Source organism: Gorilla gorilla, chromosome 2, assembly GCF_029281585.2.
Source record: "Gorilla gorilla gorilla isolate KB3781 chromosome 2, NHGRI_mGorGor1-v2.1_pri, whole genome shotgun sequence".
NCBI lineage: Eukaryota > Metazoa > Chordata > Mammalia > Primates > Hominidae > Gorilla > Gorilla gorilla.
In genome coordinates this window covers 10,071,292-10,090,912 of record NC_086017.1, presented here as the reverse complement: position 1 = coordinate 10,090,912, position 19,621 = coordinate 10,071,292, and the positions used below count along the sequence as shown (strand labels likewise).

The 19,621-nt window shown below is 36.4% G+C and overlaps 1 protein-coding gene and 1 non-coding gene across 12 annotated transcripts in view; one reads left to right on the top strand and one right to left on the bottom strand.

Annotated features, from left to right (window-relative positions):
* The window catches only part of CHL1 (cell adhesion molecule L1 like), a 209,574-nt gene that overhangs the window by 110,957 nt on the left and 78,996 nt on the right, over nucleotides 1–19,621 (bottom strand). The gene's annotated exons all lie outside the window — the stretch shown is intronic.
* Nucleotides 13,056–13,159, top strand: LOC115934149 (U6 spliceosomal RNA). The gene has a single exon (XR_004069984.1). It is a non-coding gene; the product is annotated as a U6 spliceosomal RNA (small nuclear RNA).

The following is a 19,621-nucleotide window of genomic DNA, read 5'->3' as shown; positions in this document are numbered from 1 at the left end:
TTGCACACGATTGTTTAGATCTGTGTACACTCAATCGTCGCTTAAAACATAAGCCTGGCAACGGAGCAACCCTGCTCACTAGACAGGCTGTCCAGCATTTGTTAACTTGCATATAGTTAATAGTAAAGGAAGTACAAAAGAAAAGCCACAGCCATTGCTTGACTTTATCAGTCCTCTTCCTGTGCTTAGAAAATTGTGTTTAATTGTCATTAGGATACTTCCCATTCAAATTACATATCCAAAAGCAGAGAACTGACCCTTCACTGTTTTAGACTGGTGCCAACTTTCCTTTGCATTTTTATTTGAGAACTCTGACAGAGATGGATGACTAAGAACAGAAGAAAAAAAAAAGATGACTTCCAAAGAACGAAACATTTTATCATTTTGCATCCATGACCTCTTTGTTAACATCATTTCATGTTACTTTTTAATGTCCCTTTGTTTGTTGTTGCTCTGATGGTTGTATCACTTTTATTTAAGTCTTATCCATGTTAATCCTTCTCCTGTTCAGTGCTTTTGGCCATTAGTCAAAGGGTAAGCAATGTTTAAGCAGCTGCTTCTTCTGTGGCTTCGGGACACTAGAAACTCTGCTAATTAAATACTATGTGCTCTCTGACTTCTTCCTTGGCCTTTTTGGTTCTGTGACTGTTCGTGTAAAGAAAATAGTTTTGCCTTTTATCACTCTAACAGGCCCTCTGAAGAAATGTGGAATCAGCTCCTTCCCTAAATTTTGTTAGTTTTTTTGGGAGGGGGATTGGGAGGCAGATTGTGCCTTACAAACAGAAACGACCCAGTAGACTCCTGCTTATGGCTACACAAAAGAAGGAAGCAAAGAAAGAAAAGAAACAAAGGAAGAAAGGAAGAGGAGAAGGAGAAAGAGAGGGCAAAAAAACAAAGTTTAATCTCTCTACAAATTATTACCATTTTAATAAGTATAATTTCAATAATAAGTAATATAAGCTATCTTAGAACAGCATTATAGTGTCTGGCACATAGTAAACATTCAATAAATATTTGTTAAATGAATAAAAGGAATAAATTAATGACATGTAACTATGCCAATTAGGCATGTATTGCCATGCATTCTCACTGGTGAATAGCTCAAAATCTGAATTCTGGTCGACCGCACTTTTGAAGGTCAAGAGGTATTCTACCCTGGGATGTGATGAATCAAACTTACTAATTATGTTGACTATGTTAGTTTCCATTTTTGTTATGGCCATGCCTGTACTGTTACTAATATAATAATTCTATATTTGGAAAAAAAGGACTATTTTAGAAGGGCTTAGTGAATGACTACCTTTCATAATCTAGGAACAATAGTGAATGTGGAAAAAAAAGAAAATGATAAGATTTTTCTCTTAGACAACACACATTGTGAGGGATCTTGGTATAACTTGTTTGTGGTTACCGTTTTAAGACTCACAGTCAATGTAATCTGAGCTTGTTTAAACATGTGCAATTAAATAATATTACATGGGTAACTTGAGAAGGTCCTGATTAATTTACCTTCCTCGTTAACTCAATGAACTCAGAAATAACCCCCTTGATTCTAGTACGTATGTAGGTATGTACGTACCTACTTATTTTGAGACGAGAGTCTTGCTCTGTCACCCAGACTGGAGAGCAGTGGTGTAATCATGACTCACTGCATCCTCGACCTCCCAGGCTCAAGTGATTCTCCAACCTTACCTGACTGCAGGTGCCTGCCACCACACCCAGCTAATTTTTGAATTTTTTATAGAGACAGGGTTTCGTCATGTTGCCCAGTCTGGTCTTGAACTCCTAGGCTCAACCGATCTGCCTGCCTCGGCCTCCCAAAGTGCTGAGAATACAGGTGTGAGCCACTGCTCCCAGCCTGTAACCTTTATTTTAAAAATCTAACGTGGATGGGTCACCTGAAGTCAGGAGTTTGAGATCAACCTGGCCAACACAGTGAAGCCTGTCTCTACAAAAAAATACAAAAATTAGCTGGGTGTGGTGGCAACTGCCTGTAATCCCAGCCACTCAGGAGGCTGAGGCAGGAGAATCGCTTGAACCCCAGAGGCTGAGTGACAGAGCAAGACTCCATCTCAAAAAAAAAAAATCTTCTCCAGCCTTTCCACAAAATAGCATTAAGAATCACAATTTAACACACATAAGTAAATGTATCCAATATGTCTTCAAGTTACAGTGGCTCACAATCATCATTTGGAATCTTTGACGGAACAAAAGTGAAAGTTGCAGGAAACTGGGTAGTATCTTATCAAACATTAGAACATATGACGCTGGGTCTTCGATTTCTGAATAAATGTTCCATATGTATTCTTTTTGTTTATTTTATATTTGCTCCTTTTTCTCAGAAATACAGGGGGAAAGATTCAATTGGGGTTTTTTTTTAAATTTTTTTTTGATGGAGTGTCACTCTGTGGCCCAGGCTGGAGTGCAGTGGCTCGATCTCTCAGCCCACTGCAACCTTCACCTCCCAGGTTGAAGTGATTCTTGTGCTACAGCCTCCAGAGTAGCTGGGACTACAGGCACCTGCCATCATGCCCGGCTAATTTTTTGTATTTTTAGTAGAGATAAGTTTTCCCCATGTTGGCAAGGCTGGTCTCAAACTCCTGGCCTCAAGAGAACCATCCACCTCGGCCTCCCAAAGTGCTAGGATTACAGGCATGAGCCACTGCACTCAGCCACAAGTTTTTTTTGTAGTTTATTCCTCAGCATTCTAAATTTGAATGAATGCATAAATCATTTATTATTTAAAGGAAAGACTTGACTTTTATAAACTAACCTGAAGCATTGTGCTGTATCTATTTATATCCAAATAACTGTTCAATAAACATTAATTTGGTTTCTGTGTAAAAATCATGAGTTACTGGGTAAACCCATGTGTTGGCTTAATACAAATCAATAAAAAGCTTCGGTAGTTCACTTGGTGATACGGCTTGGATATCTGTCTCAACCACATCTCATGTTGAAATGTAATCCCTGATTTTGGAGGTGGTGCCTGGTAGGAGGTGTTTGGGTGATGGGGGTAGATCCCTCATGGCTGGGTGCTGTCCATGATAGATAGTGAGTTCTCTTGAGATCTGGTTGTTTAAAAGTGTGTGGCGCCTCCCCCACCTCTCTTCCTCTTGTTCCTGCTCTGGCCATGTGACGTGCCTGCTTCCGCTTCACCTTCCACCATGAGTAAAAGCTCCCTGTGGCTTCCCCAGAAGCTGAGGGGTGCCATGCTTGTAGTCTGCAGAACCATGAGCCAACTAACCTATTTTCTTTATAAATTACTAAGTCTCAGGTATTCCTTTATAACAATACAAGAACAGCTCAACACACTTGTGAATAAGATAGCAATTTTTGCCCCCAATAAGATTTACCTACTGTGGTGTGGTGAATCAAACTTACTAATTATATTGGCTATATTAATTTCCACCAGTGGTCTTGAAGACACTGTTTCCAATATAACAATTTTTATTAAAAAGAGGACTTACTGAATGACTATAAAACCTGATTCTTGCTTTCCGTAAGTAAAAATATTAAAAGGAAATATGTGGGAAAGTGAAGTAAAGCTTTGTGATTAAATATGTGCAGACAGCACAGCTAGCCCCTCAGTGCCTAAACAGATTAGCCCCATTCAAGCAGTAGTTGCCCTGTTTGCAGAAACAACACAGCCTTTGGCAGTTTTGACTTAATGCATCTGTAATGAAAACAATATATCTACCATTTAGATATTTTTATAAGATTTGAAACACAGAGTCAGCATTTCTAAGGAGTCAATTTGTGAGGAACACCTTTATGACTTCTAGAGCTTGTACAGAGCAGCAAAGAACGAGACACAAATAGTAGGCGGTTTCTAACACTCTGAAACGTGCAAGAGGAATCGTTTCCACCTTTTCTTTCTCCTGGTTAGTGCTGACGTCAAAATGAACATTTGAATTTCAGGGTGAGCATAAGTCCTGCCTTAGAAGGGATATTTCCAAACACACAAAGGTTATATTTATAAGCTGAGCTGCAAAAGACAATTTTCCTGCTGTGAGACTCGACAGGACCAGCCTAGTCAGCAGGATTTTAAAATCCTTCTGCAGACATATGTTAGCCAAGTTGCTGGACTGGTCCAGGGCTCATTACATCTGCTGACAATCATTTTGAACAAGTATAAACCAAACACTTCTGAGTCTACCAGTGCAAATATGGGTCAGTCAGTATTTTAAAAAAATGAGAAAAAAATTGACCTCTAAAAATCTCTTATTTGGAGAGTAATAGTATGTATTTAATGTGAAATAACAATGTATAGGAAAATTTATTGCTTGCCTGCTTATATGAACCAAATTACTTACTTTGTAGGTTTTATATCAGTGATCCTAAAAATACTATTATTGGAAAGCCAAGTAAGGCCAGAGTGATCAGGCTTCTTTATACTGGACATCTAATTCCTTCTGAGGTGAAAAAAAAAAAAAAAAGAAAAAGAAAAAGAAAAGAAAAGAAGAGAAAAGAAAAAATAAAACTAAAATCAATCTGAGAAAAATTCTATAATAAAACTTACCCAATATGTTTTTTAAGTGACTACAATGATGAAAAGACCTGGGTAGAATACATTTGCAATAATAAGGAAATATAGTAATGCTAATATATATGATATCATTATGAGTTTAAGTTTTGTGTTTCCAGGATAAATAAATTCAAAAGGTTTCCCCCCTTATTAATAGCAAAATTAGCATAGTTCCTTTTTGTTAACCAACCTCTTCCTCTTTACCTTGCATTACAAGAGATACTAGTTCACTACTCATAGTGAAATACAAATCTTAAACAGGCAACCCTGGTTTACAGCAAAAAAGTCCTATATTAATGTTTTGAACTATATAATATTGTTTATAAATTAATTTCAATGACTATGTTATTAAGAATAATTAAAATCCTCAAAATAGAAAATAAACAATTTTGTGGTTTTAACTTTTTTTTCTTTTTTTCTCTCTTTTTTTTTTTTTTTTTTTGAGACAGAGTCTCATTCTATTGCCCAAGCTGGAGTGCAGTGGTACATTCTCTGCTCACCGCAACCTCTGTCTCCCAGGTTCAAGCAATTCTCCTGTCTCAGCCTCCCAAGTAGCTGGGATTATAGGTATGTGCCACCACACCTGGCTAATTAAAATAGACAACTTTTTGTGTGTGATTACAGCTCCAATCACCTTATTGTCATCTGATGTTCTCAACAATTCCATAAAGTTCCAAATGAGGAAAGGGGTTTATGCATTCTTTCAACAAGCATTAACTGAATGCCTACTGTACTCTAGGAACAGGGCCAGGGTCAGAAGTAGAGAGTGATGAAGACATAGTTTCATCCTAAATTATGTTAGTCAGGCATGACTAATTAGAATTTGTCATTCAATTAAGCAAACAGAAATCAAGAGATGGAAGAAAATACTAAACCCAGGTCTTTCATTGGCTTCTGATGACTAAAAGGAGCTTATTTTCTCTTTTCTAACCTAGAATATAAATACTGTCTGTTCTCATTATCCACAGATTCCATATTTGCAAATACAGCTATTTGCTAATATTAATTTGTACTCCAAATTAATACTCACAATATTTGTGTGATCTTTCCCCAACATGTGCAGAGAATCACAAAATTTGAGTTACCCCCTACACATGTTGCCAGCTGAGGTTGAACAAAGTGAAACTCTGCCTTCATGTTTCAGTTCTCTTACTATAAACAAGTGGTTTTTTCATGGTCTATTTAGTTCTTCTCATTTTTATGTTTTTTGTTTATGATTCTGCTGTTTAAAATGACTAGCTGTTTAAAAATAATGCAGAAGTACTCCCTAGTTTTCTTAAGCACAAGGAGGCTATAACGTGCCTTACAGAGAAAAAAACTGTGTTGAACAAGCTTCAATGAGGGGTGAGTTACGGTGCTATTGGCTATGAGTATACCGTGAGTATACTGCACTCCACCCTGGGTGATAGAGTGAGACTCCATCTCAAAAAAAAAAAAAAAAAAAAAAAAAAGATACCAGTGGAGCAATGTATCTATGTGCTATCATAACAAAAATGATCATTTTTTTGGTATATTTGATGCTTGAAAGCACATGAGCATCAACATGTATTAAATAAATGTATTAATGAGCATACAATATGTATTAAATAAGATATGTATTAAATCAATATGTATTAAATAAATGTATTAATTAGCATACAATATGTATTAAATATCATTAAACAGATTTACATATAAAATAAGATTATGTATTGATAGATTGACAAAAATGTGGCCAGAGTCGAGCAGGAACCAAGCTCTTATTTACCTACCAGGAGTAATTGTTCAGTATTTACTAATTCAGTGTTTGCAGAGACTTTATAGAACATAACTACCATGAATAATGAGAGATGGATAAATACATATAGTTTTAGCTAGATTCTATAATTGCTCTCATATTGTGAATTATTAATGGCAAAAACCACAATTACTTTTACACCAACGTAATATTTTCAGAATAAAATCACTCATCTTAATCCACAACAGGGAATAAAGCAAATAATTTCAAGGATTAAGTAATGTGTTATCGGTAAGTTTGAGCACAAAATTAAATATGATATCAGGTTTTTATGTCTTTAAGATAAAAACCAGTGAACCTAACTTTCCAAATGCATTTTTAATCCCCAAAATATTATATAGATGTTTGTTTCACAACTCCCTTTTAAATGAAAAACAGTTGTTACATTAAAGGAGTAAAACTAAGAAATTAAAGCAAAGTAAGTGATGCCAAGATATTATTTATTTCTCTTGAGTTCTAGGCTTCTACTTCACACGTTTTCTCCTTGATCACCCTTCGCATTGTCATTTGACCTGTTTTCCAAAGGAAGAAATGTTGATTAAAAGTATCTGAAAGAAAGAAATAGGGAAATAAAAACAAAAAAGAAGCTAACAAAACCAAAGACATGATGGAAAAAAATGACAAAGTCTTCATCTAATAACACTAAATAGATAAAAGTTCTAAATATTATCGAAATATTTTTCAGTTGCACAATTAAGCTTGTCTCAAACTATATTTAATGATAAGCTGTCTTCACTGTATAAAGATGGTGTTACTAGTCCCATTGATTTAAAAACCCTTCACAGTCAATTCCCTGTGGACACAGCCTGACACATAGAGAATGCAAAGATGGAACGCATCCCGCCCATGCCATTCGTCAGAAAAATGCTGAGATCCTTGACCAGTAGAGGTAGGGGGTTGGCAGGGGAGCAATCACATCCTCCTTCATGGCCCCCCTCCTGTGACAAACAACGTGTGTGAAACAGCAGCCCAGGGGTCATGATAGGATCCGTGGCAATGGAACAGAGCCAAAAGACAGACTCAGAGGAATAGTAGATCTGTAAACTTGACCTCATTAGTAGCAAACTGTAACCAGTTGCTAATTACCTTCTGGATATATTGTACATTGTATATGCATGTATGTAAATTATGCCTGTATGTATGTAAATTCGACATGTGTTTGTCACCTAAAATTCGCACAAGTTTAATATGATGACTGGAGTTAGAGAGAGGAGATAATAGATTAACCAATACCTTCTAATGAAAATGAAGGTAAAATCTTAAAGTAGTGACCAACTTTCTGGTGAAAAATGCACTAATTGTACTTAATGTATAAACTTGGTCACCTTAAATTAGCTTTGTTTCATCCTGTATTCTGAGGAGAACGTATTTCAATCAGAATCCAAGTAAAATAAGGCTAGCTAAAGAATTCCAGTGAAGGCGGGTCACAGTGGCTCATGCCTGTAATCCCAGCACTTTGGGAGGCTAAGGTGGGCAGATCGCCCGAGGTTAGGAGTTTGAGACCAGCCTGGCCAACAGGGTAAAACCTCATCTGTACTAAAACTACAAAAAACTTAGCCTGGCGTGATGGCGCACGCCTGTAGTCCCAGCTACTCGGGAGGCTGAGGCAGGAGAATCGCTTCAACCTGGGAGGAGGAGGTTGCAGTGAACTGAGATCGTGCCACTGCACTCCACCCTGGATGATAGAGTGAGACTCCATTTAAAAAAAAAAAACAAAAAAAGATACCAGTGGAGCAATGTATCTATGTGCTACCATAACAAAAATGATCATTTGTTTGGTATATTTGATGCTTGAAGGCACACACTAATAAGTAGCATGCTGTCAGTAAATTAAAGCATCTTACTAAATCCAGTTAGTTTTATGTATTGTAAATATTACCTAAAGGGTTAAATATATCAAATCAAAGACTGGCATTTATTATCTGAGTAGAAGACATTTTAGGATGGATTCTAAGTTTATAAAGAGGTATCTCAATCATCTTCCCCAAAGCACCTCTACTGTAAAAAATAACTACAACATCAAATGGCTTGCGTGTCTCAGACAAATTTATATAAGAGCAGGTGAAAAGACAATCGAATGTGTAAACCTATCAGGTGGCAATTACAGTTTGCAGGAAAAGTTCCTCAACATTCAATATACATTGAGTGTCTGTACGTACCTGGCACAGAGCTATTGTCTAGAGAGAGAGTGGTGAACAAGACAGATTTCTTCACTGACCTACTAGAATTTACATTCTAATGATGGTAAATATAATATGTATTAATATATAATGTATGACATTTTATATTTTTATATTATATATTGATACATATGTGAAAAGTATAAATGAAAATGTCAGAGGCATTTGAACTGGAGCAACTCCATCTTGAATGGGGGTTAGGTAAAATAAGGCTGAGACCTACTGGGCTGCATTCCCAGGAGGATGGGTATTCTAAGTCAGAGGATGAGATAGGAGGTCGGCCCAAGATACAGGTCATAAAGACCTTGCTGATAAAACAGGTGGCGGTGAAGAAGCCGGCCAAATCCCACCAAAACCAAAATGGTAATGAAAGTGACCTCTGGGGGCCCTCACTGCTCATTATATGCGAATTAGCATGCCAAAAGACACTCCCATCAGTGCCAGGACAGTTTACAAATGCCATGGCAACGTCAGAAAGTTACCTTATATGGTCTGAAAAGGGAAAGAACCCTCAGTTCTGGGAATTGCCTACCGCTTTCCTGGAAAATCATGAATAATCCGCCCCTTGTTTAGCATATAATCAATAAGTAACAATAAGTATAAGCATCTGGGTGGCTCATGCTGCCGTTCTGTCTATAGAGTAGCCATTCTTTTATTCCTTTACTTTCTTTGTTTAATTTTTTTTTTTTTTTGAGACAAAGTCTCACTCTGTCGCCCAGGCTGGAGTGCAATGGCGCAATCTCAGCTCACAGCAACCTCCGCCTATTACGTTCAAGTGATTCTCCTGCCTCAGCCTCCCAAGTAGCTGGGATTACAGGGGTGCGTCACCACGCCTGGCTAATTTTTGTATTTTTAGTAGAGATGGGGTTTCACCATGTTGGCCAGGCTGGTCTTGATCTCCTGACCTCAGGTGATCCACTCACTTCGGCCTCCCAAAGTGCTGGGATTACAGGCATGAGCCACCATGCCCAGCCCTACTTTTTTAATAAACTTGCTTTCACTTTACTCTATGGACTTGACCCAAATTCTTTCTTGTGCGAGATCCAAGAACCCACTCTTGGGGCATGGATCAGGACCCCCTGCGAATAACAGAAAACATTAAGAATTGTGATAAGTGCCTTGCAGGAGACAAACTGGGTGCTGTTATCTGGGGTAGGGTGGGCAGAGACATCTTACACAGGAGGCTATGGACCCTATCTTGGAAGGGGATATCTAACTTGGAATCAGAATTATGAAAATGGGGGTAATAAACTTTATGTATTATATTCATTACATATTATGTTCATTTATAATTCATTACTGTAATTATGTTCAATCTTGAAAGTGACAGGAGAAAAAAAAACTGCCAGAGAGAAACAAAATGCAGAAAACTGAATAAAGTCATCACAAGTCTGGAAACACTGCTTTCTCTCTAATTGCAACCATTTTTCTTTGCTAAGCATCAACGCAGGCACATTTTTTTTCATAATTAGCAGTGACCATAGAAAGCAAAATAAAAATATTGTTGTTGTTGGTTTTAGGTCAGTTCTGAGGGAAACAAACATTGCTAATCATAAAGTTATGATTTATTGAGCATTAGCTATGTAATGTTTATATTATACATAGTATTTTATTCAATCCTCACAAATATTCTAGAAGACAAGAATTACGATCTCAATTTTAAAACTGAGTAAACTGAGGTAGAGTCTACGTAGTTTGCCTGAGAGTACACAGATGTGGAGGAGTCAGGCTTCTTCTCTGGAGCCCAGTGAGACTTGTGAGCCTGTGAATTTTAAGTACTAGGCTAGAAAGCAAAATTAGGGAAAGAATTGAAATGATTATCTTCTCTGACTTCCTTTATTCATCTGATCACATTCCCACTGACTGTACTGAATTTTGTACTCAATTACTTAATTGCAGTATAAAAATATACATTGGCTCCTCTGGTGACACTACTTTTAAATGCCATTGGCATTTTATAGAGAAAATGGTGGGAGGGACTTCATCAGATTTCATTTAAATGCCCAAGTCACCCAGCTGTCATAATGTCTTCCTCAAACAAGGTTGTATTTTGTAATTCATCTCTTTCCTTTACAGAATTCTGTATCTCATCAAGATGTTTGACTTGCAATTCCAGTTTTGACTTGATCCAGCATCTAGCATAAAAGGTGAAAGGTGATAATGAAACTTATTCTAATTATTTCAATTATGCTTGAAAACACGCGTAAGCATGTTTAAACACACAAATGTGCTTAAAACAGCTTTGTATTTCCAGTGGATAAGCCTACTTTCATAAGGCAAGCATATGCAAAATAGTTTATTTTAGACATCTATTTATAAAGGAAATATTCATGAGAATAAAAATGCAGAATACATTATTTGATTCGTCAAACAATGATATAATAGATTCTGCAGAATTTTGTACTTAATTGCATTATCTACTAACAATGGAATTATAAATGAATCCACGTACTCATAGCACAGCTATATATAATTATCCCAAGGTCTGATTAATGTCCTTAGATCTACTGAGGTTGGAGAAAAAAAAAAAAGGTGAATAAGCATTTACCTGCTTTCTTTTAAATGTATCAGGCCAGGATTTTCGTCTGAACAGTTTTCTCTGGTCACCACCATCTCCCCAGCAACACATAATGTCATGAAGATAGAACTAATATTTGTCTTTTTCAGTGAACAATCACTAGTTCTTATCACACAGGATATTTTAAAGTCTGCATGTCTCATTTTTGCTTTTCAATATCTTACCAGTTTTCACGGCATTGTCATAAAACAACGCCTTTACATTGGTAGGGCTATGCTCCCTCAATAAAAAATGTCAGACTTCTCACACGGTTTGGAACAGTTCCCAGTGGTTTCCACACAAACAATCTGGTGTTTTTCACAAATATGGGTAGAGAAGCAAGTTGATATGCCACCAAATGATCATCCTTTTGCACTTCTAACATAAACCTCATGTGCTATAATAAATAAGTAAAATTAATGAATAAATTATTCACATCTTTGTTTGTTTTCCTCTTATTATTCAATTCTCACCTTAAATGTCACCTCAGAAAGTCCTTCCTTGTCCACTAATCTAATGCAGCCCCCCTGTCTTTCCCTTATAACTTCCTGCCTTATTGTAAACAAAACACTTATTAGTAATATCTTTTGTTTAGTTGTGTGTTCAGTTTTATCTAGTTCCAACAAAAGTCTGTAAGCCCCATCTGGGCAGAAACTTACATTTCACTAATGTATCCCCACTACCTGACAAAGTACTTAGTGGATAATTGGTACATAGTAAGTGTTTGTTGAATAATAAATGGGTGGATGAATCAGTGAGGGAGAGTGTGACTATCTGGAAAATACATATGTAAATGCATTCATTCATCTGATAAATTCCCTACTATTAGTCATTGTTAACATTTATTTTAATCATACATACTATGATAAAAGAAGGAAAGGATGCTTTTATACCAGCTGTTCTCAACTGGGGTGGAGGAGAGGGATTTTCCCCCACAGATGTTTTTATGTTATCTGAAGACATTTTTGGTTGTTACAATTGGGAGAATAATACTGGCTTATACTGAGATGCCAGGGATGATGGTGCTAAACATCCAATGTATGTACCCATGGGGTAGTTACCCACAAAATGAATGATCAAGCCCCAAATTTCAGTAATGCCAATAGTTTACACTAGAGTCTGTACTCCTCATATGAATTTAATTTAACATGTATTTATTAGACAACTATCATATGCTAACATCAAATTGAATTCCTGTGAAGAAAAAGATACGTTAGAGACAGATAGACAGACAGATAGATGAATAGATAGTTGACTGGCTAGACTAATGAATAAAAGGATGGATGAATAGATATATGTGTACATAATCATATATCTATTATCATAATCATATGATTATGTGTACATAATCATAGATATATGTGTACATAAATAGAAAGATAGTAGTCACAACATTCTACGAAGAACTAAAATAAACCATGTATGATTGCTAATCTCAGGAAACTTATACTCTTGGTATTATCTAATCATGTCTCCACATAATTCATTCTATTTAATAGCAAAATGTTGGATCACAAAAAAGATACATGCAAACATTAGGGGAAGACTGCAGGCTAATTTTTGCATTGAATGCTAATGATATTCGTGAAGAGAATGGCTATGAGAAAGTGATCATCAAGTTTTATTTATGTACTGCATAAAGCAAACATAATATCTTTTTCAAATGAAAGGTTTGTGTTTCTTTCCCATAAATGAGGATCCCTGTGTCAAGTGAGAGAGGTATTCACTATGTGAATGGAATGGTTCTGCATGTGATTAGGCAGAAAACTGGAATACAAGGGAAGAATCAGAGCAGGAGCTGTTAGAAAACCACCAGATGCCCCAAAAGCAGGGCTTTTACTTGGATCCCTGGACACAAAATCAAAGTATTTTGTTTTCTTAGAAAGACCCTGCATTCTATACAGTATAGTCCAGAAAACAGATAAAAAGTGGCAAAGGCAGGATTTATATGGAGAGAAATAGTAAGTTCCCCCAAGTCTCCCTCATTTCTATTGCAGTATGGAAGGATCCAGAGTGCTTGCTTTGGTGACACATCTAAAACTTGAATGATACAGGGAAGGTTACTATGGTCCTTGGGCAAAGATGACACGCAAATTTGTGAAGCCATTCACATTTTTCAGTGGGATGACATATTCAATGTGCTGAAGGAGAAAGACAGTCAACCAGTCACAAACAGTCAACCAAGAATTCTATATACAGCAAAACTATTCTTTGAAAATTACAAAAATAATAATAAGACATTCTTGGATAAACGGAAACTGAGATAATTTCTTACCAGCAGTCCTGCACTGCCAAAAATGTTAAGGATCCTTCAAGCTAAAATGAAAGAACGCTAGATGTTAACCTCAATCTATACAAATAAATAAAGAACACTAGTAAAGGAAAATACAAAAGAAAGTATTAAAATATTTTTGTAACTCTTTTCTTCTATCCAATTAAAAGACAACTACATAAATCAAGAATTATAATACCATGTTAATGGGCTTACACAGTATAAAAGTGTAATTTGTATGACAATAACAGCCAAGGAGGAAAGAAGTAACAGGTACATATTAGAGCAAAGTTTCTGTATGCTATTAAATTAAGTTAATTTTTATCTGATCTAGATTATTTTAGTAAAATGCTAATTGTATTCCCCAGAACAGATACTAAGAAAATAGTTCTAAAGATACAACAAAAGAAACAAGGTAATAAAATGGCATGCCAGACAATATTTATTTAATGAAAAACAAGGCAGATATGAAGGAATAAAAAAGCAAAGACACAGAAACACCAGGCATCAATTCTACCTTATCAGTAATTATATAAGACATAAATGAATTAAATACTAATAAAAAGTAAGGATTAGCAGAATAGTTTTTGAAATGATATGATTATGTCCTATCTAGAAGAGATAAACTGTAGGTTCAAAGGTATTTACAAAGCAAAAGCAAAAATATAGGAAAAAGAAATAGGCTGGGCATGGTGGCTCATGCCTGTAATCCCAGCACTTTGGGAGGCCAAGGCAAGCAGATCACTTGAGGCCAGGAGTTCATGACCAGCCTGGCCAACATGGTGAAACCCCGTCTCTACTAAAAATACAAAAAATTAGCCAGTCATGGTGGCATGTGCCTGTAATCCCAGCTACTTGGGGGGCTGAGGCATGAGAATCGCTTGAACCCAGGAGGCAGAGGTTGCAGTAAGCTGAGATTGTGCCACTGCATTCCAGCCTGGGCGACAGAGTGGGACTTTGTCTCAAAAAAAAAAAAAAAAAAAAGGTGCAGATTGGAAAAATAAAACAAATCTGGGGTAGTTATATTAACATTAGACAAAATAGACTTTAAGACAGAGGTGAACCATCAACAAGAGAAGATTTCTGGGCTCTGGTAGTCCAGGAGAACCAACATGACCACAACTTTACCAATAGTAAATCATAGTGGTGAAGGCAAATAAGGAACCAGAGGATAGCACAGTACCCAAGCACTTGGATGTGAGGTCCCTTTCTATTGTACTCCTGGAGTTATGTAAATTCTCAAGTTTGTAGGCAAATTTGTGGGGAGTAGTAGTGGAAGAAGGAATAACTATGAGATACGGCACAATTACTAGGGAGATTAAGTTACTTCAAGCAATTACAGGGCTTATCAACCTGACGGCCCTTGAAATTTCCAACTGAATAATTCCTTGTTGTGGGGAGATATGCTGGGTGTTGTCGGAGAATTTAGGAGAGTCAGTGGTCTCTACCCTTGAGAAACCAGTAATACAAGTCATTACTACCAAAAAATGTATCTAGACATTGTCAGATGTCCCCTAGGGGAAAAAATTACCCCAGTTGGGAATTACTGGGTTAGAAAATGTGATATCATTAGTTAGAAATCCTGTAGCAAACAGTTGTTGTGTGTGTGTGTCTGTGTGTGTGTGTGTGTGTGTGTGTGTCTATGTGTTTTAACAAAGACACTTACTATTAGTTAACTTTTAAAACCAGAGAGGAAAGTTATTTCCACTCTATTACTCATTAAAGAAGAGTAATGATTAAACTTACTACCCACCCAACCAACCAAATTTTTCCTATTTCATCTCTACCCTTCACTGACTCCTTCTCAGAGAAAAAGGTATTTAGTTGGTGGTAGTAAAGGTGATAGTTTCTAATGGTGGAAGCTCTTGAGTCCTGCATCTTGTGACCATCGTTGAACATCTCCCTTTAAACAGTTCCAGGTTGTCTTTCTCAGGGCCTGCTTGATATAGTAAAATTACCAGAAGCAGTTCTGAATTCAGCTTTACCAGTAATAAAATTGTTTCAGCACTTTAATTCTTATCTAAATTATTCAGCACTTTAATTCTTATCTAAATTATTTTGTGGCTCCTCAGTTTGCTGTTATTAATAAAATAATTTGCCACAGATTGTCTTTTCTAGTAAGAAGACTGATGTTCAATTTTCTTGACATATTTTGTTAGAAAATGGTATAGCTACCATCCATGACAGTGCCACAGTCTCCTGAAAATCCCTTGCAAAATCCCTCATTCTTTTAGATACAAAATTTTCATCACTGTTACATACACTAAAAAAAAAATGCCTAGACTCTACTAAGAACTTCTTAAATATGAATTTCAGTTTTAAATTTTATTTTTATCCCGACTTAGCAAAGATATTACATGACACTTCACCTGAAGATCCATGCCTCCAAAATACTTATCTTTACACACCTATATTTATTTCTTTTTATTTTCTTTTCGGATAATAGAAACCTGATTTTAGGACAACATAACCATAACCAGCAGTTAAAAAATACTCAATGTGAAAAAATGATCTACATTTTCCTACAGTGGTTTTATACCCAGGATGAAAAAATAAATGCTTGCCAAGTAAAGGCATTAACACATTTTCAAGTGACTTCTCAAGTGCAATTTTATCCCTTGTCTCAGCATTTCATTTTTACAGCATTTATTAATCAAGTCTAAGCAGCCTTTAAGTCCCCAATCCCTACTTCGGATTCCCTCCCAATCACTGCCCACTTCTCTCATTGTCTCTGGTACTATCTTTCCTCCCTCCATTGTTTCAATTCAGCTTTTTGCTCTGCTCCTTCAATCATTCCAACTATACTATCCTTTGAGAATAGCAGTCATCAATTTCCAAAACCACAGAACAAGGACTAATGTTTATACTTTCAAAGGAGATTCAGTGAATAAAAAAGACCATTTAAGAAATGCCAGGAAAAATTGATTACTCCAGAATTCAGAGCAACCAGTCCAGATTGTGGAAGAACAGCACCATTTGTTCCCTAGACTTGGTAGTGAGATAAAGGGAAAAGACTGCTAAATTTATCTTTGTTCTTTGCTGTATATGAATTTTAAAACTCACAGAATCTAAGAAGCATTTACCTTAAGAAGAAGGAAAAAGGCTAGCTATAGAAAACAGCTCCCCCCTCGATTAAAATAAATATTTTAAGAAGCTTAAGGCTCTGCAAAAAGATATATAAGAAGATCCAAAAAACAAAAGAAAAGAAAAGAAAAATGATGCAAGAAACCAGATACTTTCTCCATTGAGAAATCATTTGATCAAAAAACTTTTACTATTTCTCTGAGGTAGAAAGCCATATATAAATGGTGGACTATATTCTTTGTCTTTATCCTTAAAAACAACTGCTAAATTGCAGTTTTAAGACTTAAAGACTAAATCCCATTAATCTATTTTTCTAAGACACTGAATATTCGGCATCATTCTGAATCTTGTTTTTCTGTGGGTCCCTTTTTCGTGTGTCCCCATTAGAATACTAAGATCTGAGCATGAGAAATATAGAGAGAAGAGAGAGGAAGCTCAAGGTCGCTTGAAACCATTGGAAAGGCAAGGGCAAACTCACATCTGAAACTCATGCTTCCTGGATTTTTCTTCCACAATGTGGCTCACGATAATGTCGTTTCTTGCTCTATGTCTAAGTTTGACAGAGTTCAGAAACTAAAACGTTGCTTCCTGTGTGAGATTTGCAGACTGCCATTCAGAAATTCATAAAATTCCACCTTTACTGAATAGCAGTGTGTGTACTCCTACAAGGACACTGTCTATTCCTTATGTCCAGTATCCCAAGTCTACCATTATACTTCTTGAAAGGAACAGTAAATTGTTTCCAAATACAATTTATTCTCATCCTTTTTATGGATAATGCAAAAAAAGCAGCGCATCAAACAGGAAAACAGGTTAATTTTATGCCAGTCATGAAGCCTGGTGACAGGTGCTGCCATATGTTGCAACAAGATCTCTTGGCCATGGGTCATTGCTTTGAGAGGTACTAACGAACGCTTGCAGTAGTGTGTGACATACCACTGGTCCCCTGGGATCGCATGCAAGATCTTGTGACAGGTATGAAATTAACTCATGGCATCATGGTATTTTCCAAACATGACAGCTCCCACATTAGTCGCCACTTAGCGCAATGGGGATTGTGGGGAAATCTGGAACAACTAGTAAATGATTTCAGTGGGATCTCCTATGGGCCACAAGGAAAACCCGCCCCAAAGAGAATGTCTGGAAAGGTTAAAATCATAAAAGGCAGTGGTCAAATACACAGACAGCAAGCAAAATAATTCTGTTTTGGATATTCCTGTAATTTTAATTTGCTTCCTGGCCTGATTTCTATAGAGCAGATGAATAAAGTATTCAGTATTATATTTTGAAGGGCTCTTTATTTCCTTCTTGAACTGGAACAAAGTTTCAGTCATGAGTTGAGGAAGTACTGGGCAACCACACTTCCTTCCAGCTCATATGCACAAGCTCACAAACACACTCCACATTCCTGCCTAGTAAAATAAAATACAAATACCTAAATGCAAACTACATTTTATGTTTCTGTTAGATGCAGATACGTAAAATCTGTGAAATGTAGCTGTAAAACTTCTTGTTATGGAAAAGAAAAATGTTAAAAGAGCAAAGCAAAATATTTGCATCATGTAATAAAGGAATGTGTCACTGGCTAACTTTCCTGATTTCTGAGTTGATTCTCTTTCCAATAACAATTCCAAATGTCATGCCAAAGACAGGGGGAAATATGGAAAAGACAAAATAAGCAAATGTAACACTTAGAAATAAATTCACGAAAATATTTATTTTCCTTGAATTCCCAATATAAAAATGACACGTAAGTCTGAATGCCCTTTTTTTGCATTTTTTTCCAGTATAAGGTAACAGAAATAAATCCCAAGTACAGTGATTATAGTTTAAAATGTAAGCAATTGGTCATTCTGAAAAGGATAAAAGTAACATGGAAATGAATGTGGTAGAGAAGAGAAAGAGAAAATGAAAATATACAAGATTCAATGCTGTGTTCTTCTGCCAGTTGTCAAGTTAAGGATTTTAATGTTATGTGTATTTACAGATATAGAATATTATCCTCTGGTTTCACAGTCTGTGCACTAGTTACTCATTCCTGGCTCTTTATTTTGCTTTTTTAAATATAAACTTCCTTAAGAATGCCTTTATGGTTCCAGGATGTGGCTACTATTATATAATTCTAGCACTGAGAACATCTTAACACTTTATCAAATAATATCCTTTAGTTTTCAAGCAGATGCATAATATTTTTTTTAAAAAATCTAGAAGCATTTACTTTATATTTTAAATGACTTTTTAGAATGAATACTCATGTAACAAACACTACATAATACATATTGTGTATCAGGCACTGTTCTAAGTATTTTATCAGTAATTCATTTAATCTTAATAATAATAATCCTATGAGGCAGGTACAATCATTATCTCCAATTTTCAGATGAGATCATTTGGGTATAGAGAAGTCATTTGAAAAGTCACCAGCTAATAAGTGGAGTACTTTAGAATGGAACCCGGATAATCTGGCCCAGAGCCCATACTCTTTTTTTTTTTTTTTTTTTTTTTTTAGGAGACGGAGTCTTGCTCTTTCACCCAGGCTGGAGTGCAGTGGCATGATCTCGGCTCTCTGCAACCTCCGACTTCCAGGTTCACGCTATTCTCCTGCCTCAGCCTCCTGAGTAGCTGGGACTACAGGTGCCGGCCACCATGCCCAGCTAATTTTTTGTATTTTTAGTAGAGAAGGGATTTCACCGTGTTAGCCAGGACGGTCTCGATCTCCTGACCTTGTGATCCGCCCCCCCTCGGCCTCCCAAAGTGCTGGGATTACAGGTGTGAGCCACCGCGCCCAGCGCCAGAGCCCATACTCTTGAACTCCATGCCATGCTGCCACTGAAGTCTTTTTGAGATCAGTGTACGACTCTTTTAATCAGGAGATTTTCCTTGGAACTGAAGTTCTTCTTGCCTCTTATTGAAACCTCATGGTCAAAGGCAATTGAGTCACTGGATTCCAATCATGCTGCAAACTATAAAACACCAGCTTTCTTCCAAACAGGCTAAACTCTGCAGTTTCCTATCTCCAACTCCCCAAAAATATCTGAGAAGAAAGGTTATAACACTCTTAATGTTGTGACAATCCCAACCTTCAAAGCTCAAGTTGATTCATTTGATATATTTTATTGAGTATCTACAATGGACACAAATCATATACAATATGATTGGTGGTACAATATAATACTTTTAATATAGTGGTGAATTAAACAGACATAATGATCTTTACCTTCAC